The sequence below is a fragment of the Neophocaena asiaeorientalis genome, unplaced genomic scaffold (genome assembly GCF_003031525.2).
Source record: "Neophocaena asiaeorientalis asiaeorientalis breed wild unplaced genomic scaffold, Neophocaena_asiaeorientalis_V1.1 scaffold417, whole genome shotgun sequence".
In the NCBI taxonomy this organism is placed as follows: domain Eukaryota; kingdom Metazoa; phylum Chordata; class Mammalia; order Artiodactyla; family Phocoenidae; genus Neophocaena; species Neophocaena asiaeorientalis.
In genome coordinates this window covers 3,780,992-3,792,046 of record NW_020175387.1, presented here as the reverse complement: position 1 = coordinate 3,792,046, position 11,055 = coordinate 3,780,992, and positions in this window count along the sequence as shown.

Here is an 11,055-nt window from a genome sequence, read left to right as displayed (position 1 = left end):
ACAGCAAGAGAAGTGTGGCAATGGGCCTATGCTCAGGAATTCACTGATCTTATCATGCATCCCATTGTTTTGAACAGCTACCTTAATAAAACAGTGGAACGGTCTTTTGAAGACTCAGTTACAGCTTTAGGTAGTTGGAAATACCTTGCAAGCCTGGGGCAATGTTCTCCAGGGATTTGTCTATGCTCTAGATCAGTGTCCAATAGGTGTTGTTGTTTTTCACATAACCAGTATAGGCCAGGAATCAAGAGGTGGAAATGGAGTGGTACCTCTCACTACTACGCTTAGTGATTCACTAGCAAAAGTTTTGCTTCTTGTCTTCATGACCTTATGCTCTGCTGGTCTAGAGACCTTAGTGGGAATGTTTCTGCCTGGAGACACAGCAATGACTCCACTGACTACCACCTGGATACTTGGGGCTCCTCATGACCTACTTTCTTAAAATTAGTATCTATTTATGTATCTATCTATCTGTCTTCCTATCTATCTAAAATCTCCTGCTCTTTCTGTTTTTGTTTCTGTTTTTCTGGCTGATACAATTGGACACATTGCTTTATATATTAGAGCTTCCTGAGATTAAGCCTTTTCCTTTTTATTTCTTGAAGTTTCTGAAACTAGAATTTACACACAGGAAAGACTCTCCTTTTATTCTTGGAAGGGTCACTTTTGCAAACTCCTTCAGTCATATAATGTGGGACAAATACTTACCAATATTTTCTGGATGGAGCTGTTAAGATTTCCTAGAAAAGTTTCCCAAATATGGTTGCTTCCTACCAATGTATTAATTATTCTATTACAATGATATAAAAGTTTGTTTTCTTTGTGGTGGGAGTATCTTTACAGATAACATTAGAGTGTAAACGAAATTTTGGCTTCTCCTCCAGGCTCAGGACCTAAGAAGAGGACTCCCACCTCAGTGAAAAGCCGGCTTCTATGACTTGGGTGCTGAGGTGAGAAACTGTAAAGAACTAACTGTCATGAAAGGGCATGGCCAGTGTTCTTAAGGAGCAGCAACATATACAATTTGTACCACAGATGGTAAATCCAAGTCAGGAAGGAGAATGGAAACACTGTGTCTTGAGCTCCTGAGATACATCTATTCTTCGGAAATGCAGAAGAACACAAGGAGACCAATAAAGTAATCACACAAGATAGTATCTAGGGAGCAGATACCTCCTGATGTGAAGCATCCTATGAAGTATAGTTGCCCCTCTATCTGAATCTAATTTATCAATATTGTAATTTTTGGAAAAGGCATCTTTAACACTGGGAATAAGAATCAGTGTTTCTGATTTGCACATCACTAGGAAACCTTTGGAGTCCATATTTTATCCCACATGCTGCTCCCATTATTGAAAAACTATAGCCAGTAGTCCCAACATATTTGTGTATCGGTCCTCAATAATAAGGGTAATAAGCTAAGCCATGTGATAACCTCGTATCAGTTACTAGGGGCAGCTGGAAGTCATTATTCAAAGTTACTGGGTTTCCTATGTCTTGTAGATAAGGTAGATTCTCTCTGGTCTTTATTAGGAGTGGATTTCTTTAATTTACATTGCCTGAGAAAATGTATTAAAGAGGGTTATATTTATGTATCTGGTAAAGGCCTTTTAAAACATGAAAATTAACTGCAGGGGTTAATGAGGAAACTTCCAATGGCTCAGAAAGGCCATATGGTATCACAGAGAAAAGTCTTAAAGGGAGGTCAAGGTTTATTCCTAAGGCCTACATCTGATTTATTGTGTCTCCTTGGACAAGTCACTTAACTTACCATCGTCTCTTTCTCCAGCTGTAATAATATTCCTACCTCATATCTCAGAGGAGCATTTCAAAGATCCTTACTAAACACAGGCTAGAATTTTATTACTACTTGGCAATAGCTTTTAATACCTCCAAAGATAGGGTTAAAAAAATTAAATACAGATATGATTGTGGTGATAGCATTCTATATCACATCTCATTTCCCATCTTATATTATGGAAAAACTTTAATAACATTAGATCACACTGCTCTTTTAGAGACTGCTTGTGATTAATTCACCTTCAAGTTTTTCTCTGAAAAAAAACAAAGAAACAAAAAGGAAACTGCTGTGTGGGTTTTTGCCAATCTCTCTTCATAGAAGCATTTTTACAGAAATATTAGAGGTTTTATTAACTTATATTTAGGATGTGTAATAATAACAACTCAAAAAAAATAGTAGTGCTATTTATACTATTCCTACAGTCTCCTGGAATTAAAGCACAGCATATAATTCCTGCAGTAGGTGTTACCTTTGGCATTCAATAGAAAAACATGTTGAAATTCTGAAGTGTTATATAAGTGTTGATTATTAGTAGCAGTACACCATGAGAGAAAATTTAAAAGGCAGAATTCAAGGTATTTTTCACTTTCTTTTTTGCTCACATTTAGATTTTCATGAAAATGAAAACATAAGATTTTTACTTTCCTCCTTCATAATGATTCCTTTTTCTTTAGAAGAGAAAACCCGATGGCTGTCCTAGTATTTTTAACATAGGTTTTATTGGTGACAGAGAAGCTATAATATATTTCAATGATTGTAAAAATCAAACATTAAAAATCATATGCAACATGCTACATCACTTGTGAACCTTGGAGGTATTAGGCTAGTTGAAAGAAGCCACATATTGTATGATGGCATTTATGTGAAATTTCCAGAACAGGTAAAGCCATAGAGACAGAAAGTAGACGGTGGTTGCTAAGGGCTGGGGGCAGAGGGGGAAAGTGGAATGACTGTTAATTGACACAGGGTTTCTTTTTAGGGTGATAAAAATGATCTGGAATAAGATAGTGGTGATAGTAGCATACTTTGTCAATATACTAAAAAACACTAAATTGTACACTTTAAAAGAGTCAGTTTTACAGTATGTCAATAAAAATTACACACAGAAAGAAATGGATAAAAATATGATTTATTTAATCTTACATCTAAATCTGGCAGGGTCAAGGAAATTTATTTTCAATCTTTTAAACATAACACTTTGTGTTTAACGTTGAAGAAATGGTTTTATCATCCTAAATACCTTTGGTAAGGAACCATTATCTTTTGGAAACAATGCTGTTGTACTTGATTTTTCTCTACTGAAAAGTTCCCTTGCCACACCCTATATGATTCCATATCCCTTATGGTGATTTAGAATCAGAAAACCTGGGTTTCAGTTCTCTTCTCCATGAAATATGCCCTGTGTTATGGAACTTGACAGAAACAGTCTGGAGCTCACATGTGTGACACAGACTAGGACAGAAACTGCTATACACTCACCAAACGCAGTGCATGTCGCAGCCTAAATCCAAACTGAAGGCAAAGGCCATGCAATCATTTGAATAGGAGAAGTTTATTGTAAAGAATTATTAAATTATTAAATTATGATAGAGAAGTAACTATAAAGAGGTAAAGAGAACTCTATCTAATGGACATCCTAGGGCTGAGCGAGAGTGTCCGAGGAAGGAAAACCTTGTAACTCCAAGCCTGGGTATCAGAACTCATTAGAGCAGTGTGGTTGCAGTCAACTGGATAGTGGAGACATCCTCTGGTTTTCCCAAGTCAGAGCTGGTCCACTGTCACAGATAAACAGGAGACAATACCCCAGGGTGCAGAAGACCTGAGGCTGGTGGGCCTCAGGTCCTCTGCATCTGTTGAACAGATGTTCAAAGAGAGTTGAGTACTGCTGCCAGTGTGAAGCCTTGAGTGTATGGTGCCCACATGAAGAGGGATGCTGGGGGGTCACCAGTCCTATGCTGGAGCTACAAGTTTGTTGAAGAACTAGGTGTGCATCTGAGACACAGCACTGCTGGATGTCACCACACACAGCACCAGGGACTGTGCAGCAGGGGCAAGAGAAAGCAAAACTTATTATGCCAGACCAGGAAGAGGTGCCCCCTTCCCCTTTCCAGCAACACCTATTGGCAAAGCTTCACATAGGGCTCCCTGCACAGAAGAAATGTTTAAGGATTCTAGTCCAACACTGCAGAACAGGCACTGAAGTGTCAATGTGGAGATGAAAGTCAGTAAACTAACGGATGCACTCAGTTTCTATTTCCTCTTTTGCATACTGCTTGGCCATATTTATCAGCTCACACTGCAGTTAAGTGGGGTGATTGAGATAAATTCTAGCCAATAGGGGGTAGATAGAAGTGATATGACATAATTCCAGATCTTGCCCCTACAAACTAAGTTTGTTCCTAAAACACCCACCCACAAAACTAGAAACAAAGAATTCTAAATCCTCAGGGGATGGTAGATCCACAAGGTGGAGATACCCTGGATTCCTAAGTTATCTCTTTGAGGAGAGACACCGCCCCCCACTCCCAAAGAATCACCTGATCAAGATCCTTGATGATGAAGCTGTTGCATGAATTAAAAACAAGTTCTCATGTTGTTCAGCCATCAGAATTTTGCAGTTGTTGGTAACAATAGTTTGTAGCTTTTGACTAATTGGAAAATGGGTATTTTGAAGTTGGGGGCTGCCATTAACAATAACCTAAAATATATGGCAATAGCTCAGTGGTCAGACAGTGGGCAATGAGGAATGCTGTATCAGAAGCTGGAAAGCTGGCACTCCATGTGATACAATGGTAAAATATTTGGAGAACTGTGCCTGCAACAATTTGGAAGATAGACCTTCCTAATAAGCTTATGTTTCTAGTAGAATTGATTGAAAAGAAACAGCTTTGAACGTGTTGGCTTATTGAATGCCTTTAGCAAAATATCAGAAGAAAGATTTGAACTCAGAAAGGAATTGACAAGTTTGCAAGCAACAATGAAAAGGAGAAGAAAGAGATCAGACATGTGGGGCTTTTCAGGATTGGAAAATATGAGTTTCTAGACCTCAAATAATAACGCATAAGACAGTGGTTTTGAGAGACAAGGACCTATTAATGCTCATCCTTGTGGAAAATAACAATTAATTTCTACATATGTCTTTTTTTTTTCAGATTGCCTCAAAGTAGCCACCATTAAGTTCCGACAAAAATAGAGGAGAAGGAGGAGGAAAGAAAAAGCAACAGGTATTAGAAAGCAGAAATTTGAGACATGCTTGAAAATTATATATAGGAAAGAACTTTGTGTATGACTGGACACAATAAACTGGCTAGTAGTAAATAGATCGGAAAACTACCAAGGAAACAGGCTGAGAAATGTGCTCACCCCTTAAAGAGAACATATTTTCCAATATTCTCTTCAGAGGTAGCCGTAGAAAACGATGGCCTCAAGGCTGAGGCTCTTTGAGGATAGAGTCAGAAGTCACAAAGAACAATGGACAAGGGAGTTTCTTCCAGAAAACAAAATGGGAGGCTATAGAAGGATCAACCCTTCTACAAGGGTAGAAGGTCTTCATACTATCTATCCAACAGGATTTGAGAATTGCTATGGACCAGTGACTGCTGCATTTCCCATTCTTCTTTTATCCTAATGGTTTACTGTAGCAACACTATCCATCTTTGCATATTGGGTATTGCGGTGAGAGTGTAGATAATTTATCTTCTTAGTCCATGTACCACTGGATCACAGGGATCCACATCTGAACTTGACAGAGAGGACTGCTCATCCCTCAGAAACCCTAGACTTTGAGCTGAATGAAGGATCTGGGTGTGATTTCAAGTTATCTCCCACCAGAAGGGGATGTTTTAGCAAACATGTGTGAGAGAAAGAATGAAATGGGTATTTGATTACCAGATGGGACAACTTTAGTAGACTTTGGAACCAAATTCTGTTTCCTTCCTTCTTGTGTATAAACCTAGACTGGTGATATATTACCTTTCTAAATTTTGGCCACAGAATGTGGGTGGAAGTCTACATACTACTTCCAGGCCTCTTCTCCATTCTCTTTTTTGTCCTTTCCTAGAAGCTGAAAGCATAGGACGCTCCAACCCTAGGGAGCAGTGGAACCATAAGAGGAAAGGAGTCTTTGAGTCATTATTTCAAAAAAATTTTGCCCAGAAGAACCACTGGACCAAGGACTCTCATGCAGAATCATTGCATTAGTGAGAAACACATTTTTATTTCAGTGTAACCTACTAAAACTCCGTGGTTGTTATAGTAGTTAGCCTTGCTGGACAGACGCTCAGAATCTCTTGAATTAAGCCACAGAGTCAGGGCATGGGTCTGTTCTAGAAAAAGTAGTGTTGACTTGGGTATAGTGAGGCAGGGGGATGTGGAACAGAACACCAAAATCTGGTGATCAATGTACTTGAGAAGCAGAAGGTGAATTAGGTGTCAGAGAAAGAAGGAACAAAAATAACCAGTCAAGGGATGGTGATGGTGAATTTCTAGGCCAAACTTCTACCCAAGCAGATTTTGGAGTATTAAAGCATAGTTTACCGTTGATGGAATGACGTTGGGCGTGTGGCTTAATCCCTGTCACCTCAGAGTGGCCAGTCTACTTATTGTCCAAACTAGGATTCTCTTCAAGGGTGTCAGATGCTTTTAATAATTACCCCAGAACAACAGACAGAAACCATGGTAGTCCTGAGGAAACTAGATGCACGGTCATATTTCCCCTGTCTACAGCCTGTGCAGTTTTAAGATCAAATAAGGAAAATCAAACAAGTAAAAACACCTAAATGGGAAAGTGAGCAGATTCTTGTTTTTGTTTTGGTCCCAGTGGATAGTTTTAAGTCCGCTAATGAATTCAGCACTCCAATATATTACCCTTAACAGATTTCTAAGTATCCATTTTCCAGGAGGAACTCTGCTGTACCTGGAACAACTTCTAAACACTGGGCATTTCTTACAAACCCTATCCACAGTGTATTATTAGGACAAACCCAGATTTCCTCTGCCACCCCTAAGAGAGGCCTTTAACTCTGCTCCTCCCCAACATACATCTCTGCACACATCAAACAGCAACTGCATCGTGGTAGGGAGCAATTCATTCTCATGTTGACCTCATGAAGAGATGCCTGCAGCGTGTCTGCAGCTGAGTGCAAAGTGCAGATTAGGAAGTAAAGCCCCTGCTCCCTTGATGCATTAACACAGCCTCCATTAAGTTGCTCAACCAGGGGACCAATCCTGGGGGCGGGGGAGCTTTCCTGTGCCAGGGATTCTTGTCTCCTGGGGCCGTTTTCAGAGGGGAGCAAGCCCAGCACAAGTCCATTTTTAATTTATTCCCACATGTGTCTCTCTGACATTTGTTGCTTGTGTTCCCTTTCCCAACCCCCCAAGCCATGTCCAATTTAGAAAACTAAATATTAAAATAATTAAATGGACATTTTTAGCATAACCAATTTCTTAGCTATGAATTGGATCAACTGTTATAAAAAAAGACTACACAGAAAGTAAAGTTTCCATGAACGTTAATGTTGAAAAGAATATTAGGAGATTTACTAGGAACTACCAGTTCCTCTCTGTTAGGAAGTAGGAAAGTTATAACCACAAGGCTTCTGAAGTGCCTGTGGACAGAAGCTCCACAGATGTGACAGTCCTTCCTGTCAAATCACAGTACAGTTTCCCACCAAATCATAGAAAGCTCTTATAATATGTACCAGGAGTTTTTTTTCATGGAAATGGGTTTAATACATATAAAGTTTTTAGAATAATGGGTATATATGATAAACACTAGGTAAGTGTCAGCTTTTGTTATTACCATTCTTTTAGTGGTAGACTCTTACCTAGATAACCAATATTAATTGGTTTTATAATAACTAATATACATTAGAATATATATACTGTATGTAAAATTAATGTATTAAGAAAATATACTAAATTATTATTTAAAGGTTGAAGGATTAGTAAATTTTATGCTAAAAAAGAGAGAAAGTAAAGATGAGGGAGACACAGAGACAAAGACAGAGACAGAGAAAGAAAGAAACCTAAATGTGTGTGTTTGTTTGGGGTGAGGAGAGTCATTTAGGGGAAAAGCAAAGAGGAGATAAAGGTGGCAATGACAACTGGATAAGGGACTCAAGCTAGGAATTTTTCTCACCATTTGGTAGATGTGATAAATTCTGTTCCATATGGACATTACATCAAGATGAAATGCGTTCCCTGCTTTCGGAAGTGGGAGGGTATAGTGGTTAAGAGGAGGGCTCTGACATCACCCTGCCTCTCGTGTGTTTGTGTGTGTGTGTGTGTGTGTGTGTGTGTGTGTGTGTGTGTGTGTGTGTGTGTGTGTGTGTTTGTATACTTTAATTTTTATAAACAGTAAAGGTTTACTTAAGGAAGTAAAAGTCTTTTCTAAAACAGGAATCGGTATCTAAGGAGTTGGTGAGTTCACTACTCACCGGGGGGCGGGGTTCACACATACACATATTCTTGACAACCTTGGGGATACAAGATGTGTAGCCTGGATAATGTCATTAAAATATTTAACCCAATTTCTTTCTTCCCAGTATTTCACTCTCACGTCCCCCTCTCACCCTGACTTCTCCTCTATTGGGACAACTTTACTGTTAGATAATCTTTAGTTCAGTGGATGCCAAAAGCAGAATGTAGAGAGAGAAGGCAATCCCTTCCTGGCTTTTATAGTTGATAGCTTAGATCTGGAGGGAAAATATTAAAGGCTGGGGCATAGAAAAAACTTGAATAAGATACAAATCTGCAGGACAGGCAAGAATGCCAGAGAGTGGGGCAAGGTGGGGAGAAAGGGAACACACAGCTGTTGTGTGATCCTGTGTTCCCCCTCCAAGCCGGATCCTGAGTAGGGGTGATACCCTTAGACAAGTTCGAGGATTTGGGAGCAGGGATGTGTTTAAGTTTAAGGCAGATTGAAATCTCTTTCCTTGCACATTGGAGCAGCAGTGGCAGAAGGTAGAAGGGCCTCATGGATGAGAGTGAGGCAACCTGCTTGGACTTTGGATTTGCTTTATGTATAGTCTTTTTAATAACAGTTTATCCAATGCATAGCTAGGAAGTTATGTTAAAAATATCTATTCATGTCTATTCAATTGTTTTTAGCATTCAGTTTGAGAATGAGGCAATTTTCTTGGACCGATGATGAATGTCAGAAAGACGAGTTTTCAGAGCAGACAGCGTCACGGACAGCGGACCCCAAGGATTAGATACCTCCCACTCCCAATGTGTACTATGGAAGCCCCCCACCAAATTTAGAAATAACCACAGAGATGGAAGGAATCCAACATTGACTGTAGCTCCAGCTTCATGGGTGTGTGTCACACAGAGCTCTAGACTCAGCAGGGACCATCGCTTAGTTTAATGCTCTGTTGTCGTCATCTTGAAATTCTTATTTTCTGAACAAGGGGCTTGCATTTTCATGTGCATGGGGCCCTGCAAAGTATACAGTCCTTCTTGCTTGACTTCTATTCACTTTCCTCAATTCCAGTAGAAAGAGGAATCCAAATAGAAATGGATCTGAGAAAAATTTCCATTTTCTGCGTATCTGAGCTGCAGGTTGGACTCTGTACCAACGTCTCCAGGCCAAGGCCAGGTGGAGGAAGGTGAAGCATGTTCAGATCACAGAAATGGGCAGTCAGTTTTTATTGGAATGCAGAGTATGTAAGGGTCAGGGAAGAGAGAAAACTGGAGAAGGTGTCTGGAGGTATGACCATGAACAACCTTGAGTGGCTCTCCCGTGGAGAGCGGTGGAGTCAAGACAGCCTGGCACACTTGGAAATATGTATAATTCATGTGTATGGGGCGTGGAATATACAGCCATGTTCAAGGCATCCATATATAATATAAAAAGTAGCACCTTAACAAGAGAAGACAGCTAGGGGCAGTACTTTGGATTTAGATAAACCTGGCACTAAGTCCTGGATCTGTTGCATCCTCTGCAGAGCTTAAAGCTTCCATTTCCCCTTTGCAAAAGGGGGAAGATTCATGTCACCTACATTTGAATATTTTTGTGATGAAAAATAAGGTAACACACATATAGTATTTTCACAGATAGGAACTCCCAAGCTCACTGCGTATAGCTCAGAAGACTCTTTGTAAGTGGGGTTATCTTTTTCTTCAGTTCGAATATCTACTATGTGACATGCTAAGATCTTTAGGTACCATACCTGGATATTTTGGTGTTCAACAAAAGGTGAAATAATAAAGACATGTTTGCAAGAAAATGAGCCAGTATGAGCCCAGAGTTCTTGTCTCCACCCAGGCACAGAGGGTGCAGGGCACTGGGGCTCCATTTCAGGTCCAATCAGCATCCAGCTTGTTGCTTCACTCTTGAAAACAAGTAAAATAAAAATGACATGGAATTAAGGCGTTATTTTTTGACATGTAGTTTGGCTAGACTTACCAAGTTCACTGCTGTGTTTGACCTGTTAAAATACTTGAATTTGGTTCACTAGAGAAATAATACTTTTCACCTCCTCTCCTACCATGGATGACGGGTCTTTGCTTTCTCCCTTTCATAGCATCTGAACAAGGCCCTTCTGGCCCTACAATAAATACTGTACAGGAGTACTTTTCTACAAGAGGAAACGTATCTTTTAACATGTCACTCCTGGCTTCTGTATGTCTTAAAAAAAAAGTCAGATTTAACATTTAGTTTTTAATGTGGACAAGTAATCACTGGGGATGGAACCAAGATCAGAAAGTTCATTTTAACAGGGACCTGAACTTGGCCTCAAACTTAAAACGTGGTCTCAGAGGTACAAGGGTAGTATGCTAAGTGTTTTGCCTTTTGAATATTTGATTTCAGCACGGAAGCTACAATCTAGGCTTATCCTAATGGTTTTCTGTCATTGCTGCCAAAAGGAAAAGAGTTGTGACCTGCCTAACACGGTTAAAGTAGCTTTTATTCACTTCCAGGGGTGCACTTGAAAGTAGCTTAAATAATGCCAAGAGAGCTTGTCAAAGGAAGGAAAATCTACTGCGTTCCCAAATCAACCACATGTACATTTCCTATTTTAGTTTTATTTGTACCCTGTAATACACAAGTTATTTCTTTGGGGGCCTTTTCCAACTTGAGTTAACTTGGTGAGGACAAGTAAAGAGGAGCGGAATAAGGAAGCAAAACCATGGACACAACGTTTTGCCTTCTGCCGCGATCAGTGGTAGCAGTGAATGGGAAAGCAGTGGATTGAATTAAAATGTTTTCTGTGCTCCGCTGAGAGGGCTCGGAGTCAGGGCCCAACGGG